Source organism: Rattus rattus, chromosome X (genome assembly GCF_011064425.1).
Source record: "Rattus rattus isolate New Zealand chromosome X, Rrattus_CSIRO_v1, whole genome shotgun sequence".
Lineage (NCBI taxonomy): Eukaryota > Metazoa > Chordata > Mammalia > Rodentia > Muridae > Rattus > Rattus rattus.
Genome location: NC_046172.1, coordinates 87737087 through 87754228, shown reverse-complemented (window position 1 = coordinate 87754228; position 17142 = coordinate 87737087). Strand labels below are relative to the sequence as shown.

The 17142-nt window shown below is 42.2% G+C and overlaps 1 protein-coding gene across 2 annotated transcripts in view; it reads left to right on the top strand.

Moving 5' to 3' along the window:
- Positions 1-17142, top strand: part of Gprasp1 (G protein-coupled receptor associated sorting protein 1) — a 62399-nt gene that overhangs the window by 13536 nt on the left and 31721 nt on the right. The window contains exon 5 of one of the 2 annotated variants that reach the window (XM_032890118.1): positions 10479-10606. The exons of the other annotated variant lie outside the window; for it this stretch is intronic. The gene's annotated coding sequence lies outside the window, so the exon portion shown is untranslated. The remainder of the gene's footprint in view (positions 1-10478; positions 10607-17142) is intronic. 2 annotated transcript variants of the gene reach the window in all.

Genomic DNA, 17142 nt, shown 5'->3' with positions numbered 1-17142 from the left:
TTTTTAGAATGAAATTTTCACACATGTACTTACTGCATACTAACTATCCCCCCCTCACCTTCTCTTTCTACTAACCCTGCCTACCACTCCATTTCCTTAGAAATCTTTCTCACATTTATGTCTACAAGTTTTACTTTGCGACTCACTAAGTTTAACCAGCACCATCTGTGTAACCATGGGTGTCGAGCTATCTGCTGGATTCTAGTTGTCTCATCAGTTACCGTGCAACTGAAGACAGTGACACCCCTTCTCCCAGGGTCTATCAATGAACCCCTCACTGATCCATGACTGATTCTCAGAATTAGTCTTGTGTAGGTTTCAGCTCAGGTAACCACAGTTTTTCCCATTCATAACTGCAGTGGTTGTATTGAGCCTAGAGAATGACATTTTACAGTCCTTTACCTTATCTGCTATTTCTTACTACTACCCAACCCATCTTCTAAAATGTTCTCTGAGTTTTAGAAGGTATGATGTAATTATTTAGGGCTGGTCTCTCAAATGTCACTTACTCTGCAAAGAAAAGCTTTTGTGATTAAGGCTGACAATATTTTTGACTACAGGTATAAACTTACCTGTTTAGAAGGCAATGTGATTTTATATCAATTTAGTTGAATAACAGTAATAAGTTCCTACCTTGGACATACAACTTCAGCAGGTATGGGTTCCTAATTGGATTTAGCATACAGAAGAGCATGTCTTCCTATAGGGTGGGCTTCAGATCCAATAATAAGGAACCGTAATGTTTTATAGCTTCCCAAATTTCATTTTGCTCATAAATGCTTCTTTTTCCGTCCAGATTGAAGAAATTCTGTCACATTCTTGTGCAGTGAGTCTGATGGAAATTATTTTCTCAACTTATGTTTGGATATAACTTTAATCTCTCCTTCATTTCAAAGGAGAGCTTAGCCAGGCTAGTAGTCCTGCTTGACAATTGACAGTTTTTCAATACTATAAAAATTTGTTGCCAGATCATCTGCTTACATGTATGGATTCTTCTAAAATGTATTGCTAGACAAAATGGCACACCTGTGTGTATGTGCATATGTTGTGTGTTTTGTCTGCATCATTGAGAATCTTTTATTTATCTTTCACTTGTAGGAGCTTGATTTTAAGATGTTTTGGCGTAATTAACAAGAGTTAACTGTGGATAGTAACATTTGACCTTCCTGTATTTGGATATTGTATCCTATGTAGGTTTTGGAAATTTCTGTTATTATATGTTTGAAAAAGTTTTATACACATTTGTCATTCTCACGACCTACTTGAATGTCATTATTCCAAATAATGGCTTTAAAATGTCTCAGTGTTCTGTCAGTCCAGCACCGTTCTCGTTCCTCTTTATTAGGTTCCCAATCTACATTTTCATTCCCACTGTGGATTTCAAGTAGCCCATCTTCAAGCTCACGAATTCCTTCTGTTTAAGCTATCCTGCTATAGATGTCTTCTTTCTGATTTTTTAACTTTATTAGCTGTATTTTGCAACTCAAGAATTTCTTTTTGCCAATTCTGAATTGCTTGCATCTCTTCTGGTCGCGCTGGAGTCTTGATGTGTTTCTGTGTGTTTTCTTCCTCTTACTGTTTCCTTCAAACAGCTCCTTGGAATTCTTCTTCCGAGACACTGCAGATATTGGTTGCTCTGTAGTTGGTTTCTGGTATCTTATGCTTAACCATTAGATGAGGTCACAGTTCTCTGAAAGTCCTTTTTTTTAAGTTCTAAAAAGTGCATCTGAATGCACACACACACACACACACACACACACACACACACTATAAGTTAACATGTGTGTTATAGGAAAAAGTATACAAAAGACAAAATAAAATTATAAACAATCATAATCAGTTTGGTTGAACATGTCCTTGTTAGCATATGATGATATCTGTACATTAAAAGACTGGGTATGTATTCCTGTCATCATAATCTGACTTGTCTTTTTAGATATCCTAAGCAGGCTGTTCATTTTCTCTGAGCTTATAGTTACTTCCATCATTTTAACATATTATAGTGCTAAGCACCAATGTGTTTTGGGGATTTTTAGCAGAAAAGTGTAATCTAAGCACAAGTTTGTTCCAAATCTAGTTGTTGGATTGTTTAGAATGAACTGGGGGATGAATGAATGGACAGAATTAGCCGTCTGTTCCCACAATGTTCTTTCAAGAGCCAGGGTAGGCCCAGATGGCGTGTTCACATCATCGCCCTGTGTACGAGCACCACGGGGTTCTGCCCTGATTAGAGCATAATTACTATGCAAGGACTGTCCCTTTCTCCTGTGCAGTAACTACACTGACTTGGCACCTGGCTCCCCATGGGAAAATTACTCTGTCTCCGTTGTGCTGTCTGAGGCTAGGGAAGGAATGCAGTTGTCGACCACGTAGTTGTCAGTGTCACATTACTTGGTCTCACTCACAGCCTGCAGGCTACTGAGATCTGCACAGCATAGGAGTAGAACTCAGATCTATACTACTATATAGGCTGCATACTGCTGATGTATACTAGTCCTTGAGTACTGTAATAAGCCACAGGTTATGTTTGTCAAAGGGGAAATACAGTTGGTGGGTCTCAAGTCTCTATCTAACACTAGGATAGACATAGAGACTCTGGCTTACAGATTGTGAGGATTTGTCCAATTAGGTTTCCCTAACCTAGCACTGAATTACACTGCAAACTATTTAGCTTACCGTGATGGTCTGTATATGCTTGAACCAGGGAGTGACACTATTAGGAGGTGTGGCCTTGTTGAAATAGGTGTGTCACTGTGGGCATGGGCTAATACCCTATTCCTAGTTGCCTGGAAGCCAGTATTCTGCTAGCAGCCTTCAGATGAACATGTAGGACTCTCAGCTCCTCCTGCACCATGCCTGCCTGGATGCTGCCATGTTCCTGCCTTGATGATAATGGACTGAACCTCTGAACTCATAAGCCAGCCCCAACTAAATATGTTTGTAAGAGTTGCGTTGGTCCTGGTATCTGTTCCAGCACTAAAACCCTAACTAATACACTCACTTTCCTGCTCTACCCACTACAGAGGGGAATAGTTCCCATTGCTGTCACCCAAGGTTAGAGGAAGGGTGGTGGAAGTGGTCTCTTGGTTGCCTAGACTGATGCTAAGCTGAGATGCACTCAAGTCTCACAGCTGCAAGACTTGCACAGTCTCAGGCATGCACTCCAGGCCCCTACTTTGGTTGTCTTTAATGCAGGATGAAGTCCAAGTCTGTTCTACTTGAGCAGAAAAGACGATCTGATGGCTGAGTGTGCCTAGAAGCTCTGTGTGTATGAGTGCATATCTGGAGAAGGTGGCCTCTGGCATCTGCCTAGTGCATGGTCTCACTGTTGTCGGCTCAGCCTTGGACTCCAAGGCAAATATCTGTACTCATTTTTCTAACATATTTTATAGAATACAGTCTTACTTCTTACTTAGTTGTCCAATGTTGGAAGATGCATATTGGGAGCCAGGCTATCTCTTATATACCTGGCTAAAAGAGGGTCCAGAAACTGTCTACAAGTACTGGCTTGATCACAAGGCTGTTGGTCTCTGTTGCCCTCTTGATTTTATTTTGATGAATCTGGTACTGGGATTTAAGTCTAAGGTCTAGATGTAATTCCCTCTCTTATCACAAATATGAGGGGTCTCTTTCTGTTTTGTTCCTATATTCTTCACTGCATCTTGAATAGAGATACTAGAGTACCATTGTGGTCTCCCATTTGGCTTCCTTAGCTCTTATGAGAGAGGTTTGTTTGTGAATAACTGTCCCATCTGGCCAGCTGGGGCAGGTCATAATTAGATCATTTGAGGATCTTAACAGCCATTTTGCTTAGCTTCCATCCATTAATTTTTGATAACCATCCCTTTAATATGTAGTAGAATCTTATTGTGGTTCTAATGTGAACTTCTCTAAATCGTAATTATCAACATCTAGTGCGTTGAGTGGTCCCAAGTGAAAGTTGTGTTAACCAGGACATGGGGGACGCCACTGCACACTTTATTCACAGTTTCGGCATTTTATATACAGAAAGCAAAAGAAAGATTTCTCACAGTTTCTCCTTTCCACCAGGTGCTGTTTTCCTAGCAGTAGCTTATCTCGGTTCAAAGTGACACAAACCTCCTTGCAGACTGAGAAATCTGTCTGCAGTCCAACTCTTAGATGTGTTACTTAATTAAACTCTAAACGACGTTCCTTTCTCATGAGGAAAGGATCTGAAGGTCTCTTCCTCAGGTCTGCAACTTACTTGGCAGAGCACCAGGATCCTGTGCTGAGAAAGTCTGCTAACTCTTTGTCCCAGTACACTGAGCTTCTCAGATGTCCTTCAGTCTTCTGGAAGCTAACAAGCTAGGAGCTGTTACTTCATGCTATTTCTCTACACTTAATGGTATAGACACCTTTATGTGCTTATTGACTGTTTTCATATGTTCTTTGTAATAAAGGCCATTTCGGGTTTGTTTGTTTTTTGGTTTTTTTTTTTTTTTCTTTTTAGAAAGAGGGATCTCATAGCCAGGGATGGCCTTGAATTCACTGTGAATCTGGAGGTGACCTTGAATTTCTGATTCTCCTGTTATCACTTCCTAACTGTCAAGGTCACAGACAAGAACTCCTATCCCTGATTTAGCTTCTCAGTCCATTTTCAAAGTGGAGTTTTGTCTTTGTTGTTGGTGTATTGTAGAAGTTCGGTTTATATCCCATGTATAAGCCCTGGACATCACAGTACACTCACAGATGGAGGTCAGAGGATGCATTGGTCAGTTCTCTCCTTTCATAGTGTATATCCTAGGGATCAAAGTCAGGTTATTCAGTCTTTGCAGCACTTTATCCTTTATCCACTGAGCCATTTCATAGGCCTCTGAAGGTTTCAATGCTAATGAATCAAACTCCTCTATTTTTTAAAAACAATCACTGGATGATTGGGCATCATATCTAAGAATTTATTACCAAATCTAAGTCACAAGGGTTTACAACTGTGTTTTCTTTTAAGAGCTTCATAGTTTGACAACTTATATTTTAGTTGTTGATCCATATGGAATTAGTTTTTATATGTTGAGTTGAAGGAGGTATATGACTTCGTTCTTTTGTATTTGGAAATCTACTTATCCTACCACAATATTGAACAGATACTTCTTTTTCTTCCTAAATTAAACTTGAATCCTGACCAAACCAACTGACCATGGATATATTTGTTTGTTTCTGGATCCTGATTTTTTTCCCCATTTGTCTCTGTCTAATCTTAATGTCAATGTTGAGTGTTTAGTTACCATAGATTTATAGTAAGCTTTTTGTGTTGTTTGTTTCTTTGTTTTCTTTGTCTTTTTGAGACAGGGTCTCATGGTGCCCAGGAGAGCCTCAAATTTGCTGTGTATCTGAGGTCCTTAGAATTACTGACCTACCTGCATTACCTCCTGAATGTTATAATTACAGGCATGCAGCTTTTATAGTACATTTGAAATCAGTAAAGAAACTTGCTCAATTTTGTTGTTACTTCAAGAATGTCTATTGTTTTGAATCAGTTTTGTGAAAATCTAATGATCTGCCTTTTAAAAAATTTATCTTGCACAGGTCTTATGCAAGCTACATGATTGCTGTGAGTTCATATGTGCAAGATCAAGCCAGACAAAATCCCAGCATGGAAAGGGGATGTGGGCATGAAGTTCCCTTACTAGCTGAAGAGTCGTTGGTAATTGGTAGCTGCTGGGAGAGGAAGAGTTTTCTTTAGTTAGGTATGGTCGGTCCCTGATACATGACTGCCCTCTGGTGGATGTCCACACATCCAAGACTACATAGGCAGCAGAAATTTATTTTTTGTCGATTTCTTTTTTAAAACTATATGTTTTTTTTTTATTGAAAATGGATTCTTCTCTCATACAATACATGCCAGCCACAGTTTCCCCTTCCTCCACTCCTCTCAGCTTCTCCTACCTTTCGTCTCCCCAAGGTCCACTCCTCTTTCATTTTTCTTTAGAAAAGAGCAGGCCTTCATGAGACAACAGCCAAAGAGTACAAAATAAGATACAATAAGACAAGGTGAAAGCCAGCATTGTAATTAGTTATGACTCTGCATATCTCATTGCCCACTGTGGAAAGGAGCTTCTCTGGACAATGTTAAGAGCAGTTGTAGGAGAATGTCACAGCGGTGGCAGGAAGGCAGGAATGGGGGTGGTTGGGGAGGGAGAACACCCTTATAGAAGAAGGGGGAGGAGGATGGGATAGGGAGTTTATGGACAGGAAACCCCAGGAAAGGGAATAACATTTGAAATGTAAATAAAAAAATATTCAGTATAAAAAAAGAGCAGTTGTAATCAGTGGTTATAGATTGAAAAGAAAATGTTTAGAGGCAATTTGACAACTATCTTAGATAGGGTTTTAGTGCTGTGAACAGATACCACGAGCAAGGCAACTCTCATAAGGACAAAGTTTATTTGGGGCTGGCTTACAGGTTCAGAGGTTCAGTCCATCATCATCAAGGTGGAAGCATGGCAGCATCTAGGCAGACATGATGTGGGAGGAGCTGAGAGTTCTACATGTTCACGAGAAGACTGCTAGCAAAATACTGGATTCCAGGCCACTAGGATGAGGATCTTAAAGCCCATGCCCACAATGACACACTTCCTTCAACAGGGCCACACCTTCTAATAGTGCCACTCCCTGGGCCGAGTGCATGCAAACTATGACAACATTATCATTTAGCTAAATAACAATTGCAGGTTCCTCCCAGGATCACAGTCAAGGCAGACATAAAATCACTTCTTGTAAAGCAGATTTCACGTGCAATCAAAAGCAATTGGTTATCCCCATAGTCTCCTTGCCATTATTACATTATGTGCAGAGCTTGCCTGACAGACTGCTGTTGTACTATTTAGTGCTCCCCGAAGGACATAATCAGCTTTTTTGCTTACATAAGACAGTCACTGGGAACTTATGAGATTGTTCAACAGCTAAAAGCACTTACCTTGAAACCCTGAGCCCCCGACTTTGGTCGTTTGAACCCACAGTGGAAAGAGAGAATCAACCAACTCCTAAAAAGTTGTCCTCTGCCCTCCAGGCATATGTCAGGCATTCCTGCGCTCACCTGCATACCATACACATATACATCACACCTGCACGGAGATGATAAAGGAAAGTAAAGGGCATCATTAGGACTTTGATACAAACTACCTTGAAAGTATAGATTGCTTTGAAGATGTTACTCTCTGTATAATACTAAGGTTCCAGTCTATGAATACAGAACATTTTTCCATTTAGGTTTTTTATAATGGAGTCACTTTTATTAGACAAGCTCTCACTAAATAACTTAAACTGGTCTGGAGCTCTACATAGCCCACGCTGATCTGATCTTGTAGTTTTCCTTTCTCAGTGCCCCAAATGATAGAACTGTAGGCATGTACTTCTAGTCACATCTTTTTGCAATTAAAAGTTACATTTCATCCTATGTTACAGGTGCTTTGTAACTTACAGATTTATTGACTGTAAATGTTTGGCTTTTTAATTTGAACGAAATATACTTTAGTCTGATTCAGTAAACAAGTGAGAATTTTGTAGTCTGAACATAGTAAATTGATATTTCTAACATCATCAAAAAAAAAGTTACATTTCAGATCATTTATTGCCAATATATAGAAATATAACTGATAATTATGAGTTGAATGCATAAGCTGCAGCTTCGTTGAATTAATTTACTTACTTTGATAGTTTTCTTGTGAATTCTCTAAGAATTTGTATTGTGTAGGACCATTTATGTCATCTGTAAATAGAAGTGCTTTTGCTCCTTTCTTCTCCCCTCCTTTTTAGAAGCAAAGTCTCATGATGTGGCCTAGACTTTCCTACAACTTGTGATCCTCCTGCTCCACTTTCTGAGGGCTGGGATGATGGGAGGAAGCCAGGCCTTCCTGAATGCTAAGCAAGTACAGCAGCAACCGAGCCATATTCCAGCCCATTCTGCCTTCCGTTGCTTTTTATTGGGGGGGGGGGGGCGTGCATGCACGCCTGAATGAAGCATGCATAGTTTTTATTCATACAGCTCAGTGTCTTTGGAGGCCAGAAGAGGGCGTCATATCCCTTGGAGCTAGAGTTAAAAGTGGTTGTCAGCCGGCTGATACCAGTCCAATCCCAGCTGAGCCTCTCTCCAGTCCTTCCTCTTTCTGTTATAACTTGGTTACATTTAGTTTCTTTTTCTTATCTACTTTCCCTGGCTAGGATATCAGGTACAGTGTTGAAGAACAATGGTGAAAAAGCATATTTGTCTTGCTCCTGATTTTCTTGTGAATGGCTTTTACTTATTTTTATATATAATTATATATTTATATTTAGTTTACTCTTTACTGAGTTCATTTATAGATATGCTATTCACTCTGGGGTGTGGTATTTGCAGAGAATAGCTTGTGGGAGCTGGTTCTCTTTTTCAGCCAGATGGGATCCAGAGACTTGAACTCAGGCTGGGAGCCTAAGCTGAGCCATTTCATTGTCCCTCCCTCTCTTACACTGTAACCCCATTCTTTCTATAGTGTTTTCTCTTGCTCTTTGGAAAATATACATATTTTTTTCCAACGGAAGGCCAAAAAAGTATTTTCCCAACTCCACCCTGACATACTTTTTCAGCTACTCCCTATCTCTGTAATTTCCTAGCAGTAAAGTTGTCCTTGTTATTTCTTTCTTATCTTTTAGTCTTGCCAGGGTTTTAAATTGGGCTTCTGTTCTACTTGAAATTCATGTTACAACATTTTTCAGTGCCATAGAAAATTCTGCAATCGTTGTATGATAAATTAGGAATTTGATACCAGTAGCCTTTTTGTTAGCAGGATTTTATTTCACCGAGATAACATAGTTGAAGGAACTTCGTGTTCTCCAAAGCATCTTAGATGAGAGCTTCCTAAAGATCAATGAGCCTGGGACAAAATAAAAAAAATCATTTTGCTAGGTAAAGGCTCTTTATTCTTCAATGTTCCAAACAGATATTTCTTCTGAATTAAAAGTACTGTACCATGAAAAACAAAATGAGTGCCCCTGTCATGCATTGGCGTATAAAGCCTAGGGAGATAAAGGAGCAAGATGGAAAGTCTCCAAGATTGTGCCCCTTTCACTTTCGATTCCTGGTAAACTAATGGTAATTCTCTGATATGTCCAAAGTGATCATTTTGATTTGCAAAAACCTTACAACTATTTCCCTTTCTCTTCTCTGTGCCTCCATTGACATAGATTTAGCATTGAATTACAGTTTTATTTTACACAGCCTAGCTCTATTGTGTAAAAAGTAATTTTTCTTTTAGGAGTTGTGGTCAGTTACAACAGACCTTCATCCAAATTTTCCTTCAGGTGTCAAGGTGGATTGAATCAGGCACATTCCGAGAGTGTATATGGAAACTTGTTTTTCTGAAGTAACAAGAGTTTTCTGAACAAAGCAAGGAAACTTTCAAACAAGTTAAAAGTGGCTTGAAAGAAAAATGCAAAGTGGCTTCCGTAAGAATTTTTGGTGGCTAGGGGATTGGTCCAAGATTAGTTTTGGTTATTGTTGGGGCTCTTTTTGTTTCTTTGTTTCTTTTCTTTCCTTGCTTTTGTTTGAACTTTTCATAGAGGCCGAATGAGAGAGCACCCTGATTTTCTTCTCAGTGTGTCCATATGCAAAAGGGACAGTTATCATTGTGTCCATTTGTGAGACAGAGTGCACAGGAGAGTGATTAAGATCAAAATACATGTAAGACATGTTGGAAAAAGAATTAAAACTTTTATTTTAAAAGAGCAGATGAACCTTAAATGTTCTCAGTAGCTATGTTGTGATAGAATCGTAGCTCACTTCAGGACAGACTACACCAGGCCAATGAAGTTCCACATGGGAGAGGTTTATTGGGTTTGGCAGAGACAAAAGCAGGGGGAAAAAAGGAGAGAAGAGGAAGTGAAGGGGAGCAGGAAGAGTCTGCCTTTTATTTAGACTGTTATGTAAATGTGGGAGGTAAACCAAATGGATGCTGGGAATTTATGGCCATTGCCATGTAAACAGATGCACAGGTTCCTGTCACTTATGGGTGACATCACCACTGGGTTCAGAGGAGAAAGCCAGTTCCTAATAACAACATACCTCCCTTTTTCTTATCATAAAGAGAGAAAAAAGGGGGGAGAGGGAAGTTGATGGTGAAAGGGGAATAGGGGCATTGTGACTCTTAGACTGCTTCCTGCTGTCTTGAGGTGTTGTCAGTTTCAGAGTATAACTGACTTTGACCATGAGGAACCACTTGTTAAACATTCACATCAGGCTCCTCTAGACAATGACTGGGAATCTTATAACGGGAACTGATTAATAGTTTGGTTTGAAATTTTCTGTATCTCTCATTGAAGGAATGTAGAGACAAGATTAATGAGGCAGGGAGTGATTAGTAACACCAGAAAGATGACTATCCACTTCCATATAGAGTTTTTAAAAGTCCAGGAACTGGAGGCCCCACATTCCTTGAAATTCCGCATGTCTGATTGAAGCTCCTGGATTTTCCTTTTCAATATCCCAGATTAGTTGGTGTAGAAACATCATTCTTCTTGGAAGAACAGGCAAAAACCACCTTTAGCTGTCAGGACATCCAGCCCCCTTCGGTTCTGAAGCATCACAGCTGCCAAAGAATCGGTCTGTTTCTGGATGGTAAGCATGGTTTCAGACAGTTTTTGAAAACCGTTGTCAAGCTCATAAGTGAACTTATTATATTGGGTCATGGAAGTAGTTATCCCTGTAATCTCAGTGCCAGCCCGTATGGGTATCCCTGCAGCGACCAAGAGTAGCACGACCTCAACTGCCTTCTTGTGTTGGGCAGCTATCATATCTACAGCTGGGATTGGCAGGGGTTTGTTTCCCTGGATTACCCCCAGCTCAGGAAAAAGGAGTACCAATGTGCAAATCCCTGACCAGCTGGCAGGCAAACGATGATATACCTGGGTGTTACAGAGGATTGATGTGTTTTGGACTGCAGGGCATTGTAGCAGAGATGGAGTATCAAGAGTGTGGTTCTATTGCAGTCTAGGGAGCTTACAGTTCCTATAGAACATGTCCTGGATATCTTAAAACAGTTTGCCATGCCAAAAAGAGGGATAGAGAAAAGGTATGGAGTCATGGCAACATCAGAATCAGGGAAGCTGACAAATGGTGAGATGAGGTTACTTGGCAGGATCACCAGAGAGGTTGTAAGTGGTAATCGTGAGCTAGTTCCAGGGGGTTCACATAGCCAGCAATCTTTAAAGCGACCAGGTCAGGTGACATTAAGGAGTTGGTACACCAAGGTCAAGGTCTGAAGCAAAGGATGAAATGACAAGTTAGTGCCATTTATTGGGGGGATGTCAAAGAGGCAAGGACCTCTGAGGAGTATTTGATTACCTCCCCTACTTTTCCAATATCTAAAGGTTGGGCAATTGAGACATATTTTCTTTGGATGTAAATAGTACTTACTGGGATCCTGGCTTGATGTTTATGGTAGAGCTTACCAACAACTCCTGTTTCCCACCTGGGATTCCATGGGTCTTGTATGTACAAAAAGAGTGTCTTATGTTATTAATAGAAGAAGTGATTGGTCCGTGATCCTAGCATATGTATTTGACAAGACTAATATGGGCAGCACCCATATTTATCTAGACATCTTTTATAATCATCTTTTGTCTGATTAAAGAGAAAGCAGGTAAAGAGATCATAATATTTAGATGGGATAACAGATACAGGAATGGCAGCAGCTTGGATCGGTTCCTGGCACCCAGCCATGGAACAGTTTCCTGACCCTATTTGGAAAGATTGTTATCTGTGGGGGTTTCTTGAACCTCAAATCTCCAGATGTCAGGGCTACCCTGGATGGAAACAAACAGCAAGCAGAGGATGAGAAGACCATGTCTAATCCAGTGGGGTTGAGCGCAGCTGATGGAGTGCAGTCTCATTTTCTGGGATTGGGGACAAGGTGAGTGGTCTCGATGTCTTCTGGAGCTTAACAGAGCACAGTCCTGTTAGGGTCAGTATGTATGAATGTTTAGGTGGAGGGGTGAAAAGTTTGAGGTGAGACCCAGTGAAGGAGTCCCTCTAGTTTAGCAGCCGTAGGTGTCACAAGAATTACGTTCAAAGGGAGAGAGGGGTGAGGGCTGATGGTTTGGAGGGAACAGAAGAACTTGGTCTCCAATATTGACAGGGGACAGTGTGTGGCCGAGGTAGATGGTAGTCAGCAAAGTTCCTTAGGAGAGAGCGGAGGTGGCAAAGTAATGGGGTGAGTAGATGGTTTGGGAGGGGAGAACATTTAGGTGAAAAGCCAGGAGTTAGGACTGGATATCCACACATGAGTTTAAAGGGTGAGATGAGGAGAGGTCTCTCGGGGAGAACTTGTAGTCTGAAAAGAGCCAGAGGTAGGAGTTTTTTCCTTAAGAGCTCAAATATGATAGGCTTAAGTCCCCTAAGACTCCGGAGAGAGAAGGGGGTATTGAACTTAGGACCTGGTAGAGTTCAGTAACTGGATGACAACAGGAGAGTGATGTTTAGCAATAGAGGGGTTCTGGATGTCCTAGACTTGGGGGTCTACCTGAGAAGCTGGTAAAGGAAACAGCATGTCAGTGTTAGTGGGTTGGCTGGCTAGAAGGCGCAGAGGGGCTACAGGCGAGCTTGGGTTTAGGCGAATGGGTGGAGCAAAGGCAATAGAGGCTTCCAACTTAGCTAGAAGATCCCTTCCCAATAAGGGGACAGGGCATGCTGGCACTACCAGAAAGGAATGGGTGAGAGGTATACCCCTAAAAATGCAACTAAGTTGTGGGGTCTGGTGAGGAAGGTTGTCCTCCTACCCCTACAATAGGAAAACAGAAGGGGGAAGTGGGTCCCCAAAAATCTGTCAAAACTGAGTAAGTGTACCAGTGTCCAAGAGGTAGGAGATGGGCCACCCACATACCATGATGGCTACCCAGGGTTGTCTGTTAGTGATGGCAGTGGTCAGACCCCTTCTGTTGTCCATAGCCAAGCCTAGGAGATCAGCTGGAGGGTTATGTGGGAGCGATGCCCCTCTCTCCTGCTCAATGATCGACAGAGATCAACAACGATGTCCCTCTTGATGGCACCTAGAATATAGCCCCTTGGTTGCAGAAGCTAGGACAAACCCTAGCCCAGTGACCTTATTGACCACATCTGTAGCAGGAGCCTGGTGGTCTCTTAGCCTTAGAAGACCAGGAGTTCAGGGCAGTGGCTGAGGCTGGTCGCACAGCCTTTGCCAGCATATGGTATTTTTGTCTGTGGGCTTTCTCATCTCTCATGGTACACATTGAAGGCCAGCGCCAAAACTTCTGGCTGTGGTGTTAGAGGCCCCCTCTCTAGCTTTCTAAGTTTGGCTTTTATGTCGGGATAGCTCTGGGTAAAGAAGTAGGTCATCAGAAGTTGCTTACCTTTTGGGTTTTCAGGTTCCAGATTAGTGTACTGTAATAAAGCCTCTGTGAGGTGTTCCAAAAATTGAGATGGCTTTTTCCTGTTTGTCCTGGTAACCTCTTGGAGTTTTTCAAAATTTACTGGTTTTAAGGCTGCCCTATGGAGACTGGCCAGGTGGCAGGTTATGAATCTTTCTCTGGCTAAAATACCTCCTGTGGAATTATAATTCCATCAGGAATCTTGGTCAGGTACTGCCTCAGATCCAATTGGATATGTTCTATCTGTTTCAATTTTGTCTCCATGTGTTCTCGCATGTTCCCAAACTTGCCTGCATTTGTCAGGAAGCAAATTCTTCTTTTTTTTTTTTTTTTTTTGGTTCTTTTTTTTCGAGCTGGGGACTGAACCCAGGGCCTTGCGCTTCCTAGGCAAGTGCTCTACCACTGAGCTAAATCCCCAACCCCCAGAAAGTAAATTCTTAATGAGGATATATGTATATCATGGAAAGTCAGACTTTAAGATTGAGTAATGTACTGAACCTCTTTAATAAAGGCAGAGGGGTTAGAGGTTTAGGAACCTTATCTGCTTTCAATTTGAGAAAGGTTATTCAAAGGAGACTAGAACATGTATTCTTACCAGGCCATTTACCCCAGCGACTTCCCTTAAAAGAAGGACTGGTGCTGAGTCAGGTGTCCCTGGGTGAGAAGGACTTGGGGGTTTGACTGTGGCCTTAGAGCAGGTGATGGGAGGGGTAAAGGTAGGTGCCAATGCAGGGCATCAGGGTGACCTGTGGCTGGCACAGGAGGAGGGGAAGGGTCTGGGAGGGTTGAGCAAGGAGGCTCTGAGGTAGCCTGGTGAGAAGTAGAAACTGAGGTGCTGGCTTGGGTTTACTGAGGCGGTGGTTTGGGTTTTTGGAGGCGTGAAACCAGGTCTGCAGTGGAAAGGAAGTGTTCGTTAGCTGGATCGAGTGTTGTAAGGTCATCTGGTGAGGTTTTATGGCTAAGAGAAGTTGGATTGAGGAACAAGAGGAACACAGAGGGGTTGGAGCGAAGGTAGGTAAACACTTGGGCATAGGGAACCTCTTTCCATTTCCCAGACCCCTGGCAGTATATATGAAGATCCTGTAAAATAATTGGATCTGGTGTGCCCTTAAGGGCCATCAGTGGACCCTCTAGAGGCTATATATGGCGACTCCCAGACTCACCAGAAAGTGTCCCTATATAGGCCTAGGAATTCCTGAACGGCTGCAAGAGCCCAGAGGTACGTGCTAGAGGCACTTTCGAGGGGGTAGTCACCCAAGGGACAAAGTCTTATCTTATATGTCAGCTAGGATGCTAGTCATAAGGACTGTGGCCATGAAACACCAACCTGTTAGCCCATAAAGGCTGATCAGGCCCTATTTGGGAAATCCGGATCCTCCCTGCTGACTGGAAGAAAAACCTTACCAATATGCTGATATTTGTACGAGAATTTTAGCAGTCTAGTAGCAGGAAACATGAAATTGTATGGTTGGTGTGGGCCTGTCTGACTGAGTAACCCATGTGGGAGAAGCTAGCACCTCGTAGTAGACCGTGGTGGGCAGCAGCTCACATAGTAGACCTCTGTATGTCTGGCAGCAGCAGCTCATGTGGAGGAAGTCTGTGAGTCCCGCAGTGGCCAGCAGGTGGCAGTGGCGGCGACAACGGTCACCTGGACGGGGCCTGGAAGACTCGGCGGGGTGATAGCCCTGGGTGCAGCGGGTGTGTATGTGGGGAGAGCAGCTGTGCCAGGCAACAGTCCTTGTGGCCGGCACAGTGATGGTTACTGTACCTGCCAGCACCAGTCACAGTGACCTCAACAGCAGCTTCCGGCAGGCACAGCTGCTAGAGTTCCTGGGTTTTAGTACAATGTTGTGATAGAATTGAGGCTCGTGTCCAGACAGGCTACACCAGGCCAATGCAGTTCCACACGGGAGAGGTTTATTTGCAGGACAGAAACAAAAGGGGGGAAAAGAGAAAAAGGGAAGGGGGCAGAAAGGGTCTGCCTTTTGTTTAGATGGTGATGTAACCACTCGCAGGTAAAGATGGGAAGTAAACCAAATGAATGCTGGGAATGTATGATCATTGCCATGGCAACAGACATGCAGGTCTCTGTCGCCTATGGGTGATGTCACCGCTTGGTTCAGAGACAAAAGCCAGTTCCTGATAGAAACAAGGTACATATCAAAAGATAAGGCCATCCTCTTTGTTATAATATTGCAGAATATCTGTCCCATTTGTCAGCTGCAAGTATAGTGTGTACAGAGAGAGTTTATTGTGACTGAAGCAACATACTAAGTTCTGTTGATGGCTACATTAGATATTGATCTAAAAAGCTGAACGTAGCAGAATAGCCTAAATTTACAAGGGTTCAATAAACCAATGGTATGGATATACTGAGCAATTGCAGTCTTTCTTCCAAGAGTAACTTGGCTGATGACTAGTATAATTGGCTTGATGGCTAGTATAAATTAGTATAATCATTTTTCTTTAGCACTTCTGAGAATAAAAAGTATTGCTTGATGTAAAACTAAGAGGAAATATACTGTTATATATTTTGATATATACTCATATATGAGACATGGGTTGGTAGTCAGAATTTTTTTTCACTTTTTTATTATATCTTTACTTATTTATTTTGTGCACATGTTTGTGTGTATGGTTATGCTCATGGTTCTGTGTATATTTAGAGGTTAGAGAATAATTTGTGGGCTGGAGAAATGGCTCAGCGGCTAAGAGCACTGACTGCTCTTCCAGAGGTCCTGAGTTCAATTCCCAGCAACCACATGGTGGCTCACAACCATCTGTAATAGGATCTGATGCCCTATTCTAGTGTGTCTGAACACAGCGACAGTGTGCTTATATATAATAAATAAATGAATATTTTTTAAAAAAGGGGAATAATTTGCGGGAGTTACTGTTTTGAGATGTAATAAGGTGAGGGTAGTACCTGGCAGCCCATGCTAATGTGTCCCCTTGAGAAACCACACCATTCAACAGACCTGGTATATAGGGGAAAGGGAGGGGAGTGAGGTCCTGGAGAAGTGGTAGAGACAGATGAAGGAGATCAGAGCCATGAAGGCAGAGTTGGGGGAGGGCGCAGAGAGGAACAGAAAAGGGAACATATGGGTAACATGGCTGGGAACATGTTGGTAAAGAAAGGGAGGGAGAGGGACAAACTGGGGTGGCAAGCAATTCTTTTATATCCTGCTCACACCTGGCTGCAGGTAATGTGGCTCATGATGAAGTAAGGTATTGCTAGGTCCCTGACAGGAGCCTAGTGGAATTACCTGTAACCCAACAGTTATTCTCTCCTTTTGTCAGGTGAGTCCCAGGGATTGAACTCAGTGTCAACTGACTTGTTGGTAGGTACCTTTACACACACATCTGGCTGGTCCTACTTTCTTATCCCCCCCCCCACCTCTCTCTAAAAGATAGGGTTTCACTATGCAGCCCTGGCTGGTTTTGCTTTATAAGCATGCACCAATATCCTCAGCACAGAATTGTTAAGTAACTCTTATCAGTTGATAAATGGATGGAACAATCGAAAGCTGGGTAAATGATTTTAATAGATAGCCCTCTAAAGAAGGTGTACAACCAACAAACCGGGGAGGGGTGCTTAACATTATCCTTCTTTAGGCACATAAAATCTAAACAACAGTTCACAACCTCCGTGGCTTTGGGATTGACCTGAGCAACTGGGAGTGAAGACAGACACACATAGAGAAAACGGGACAAGGTGGGCCTGCATTCTGGAGACAGATCAGCAAATGCTAATCATATGTAGCTGAC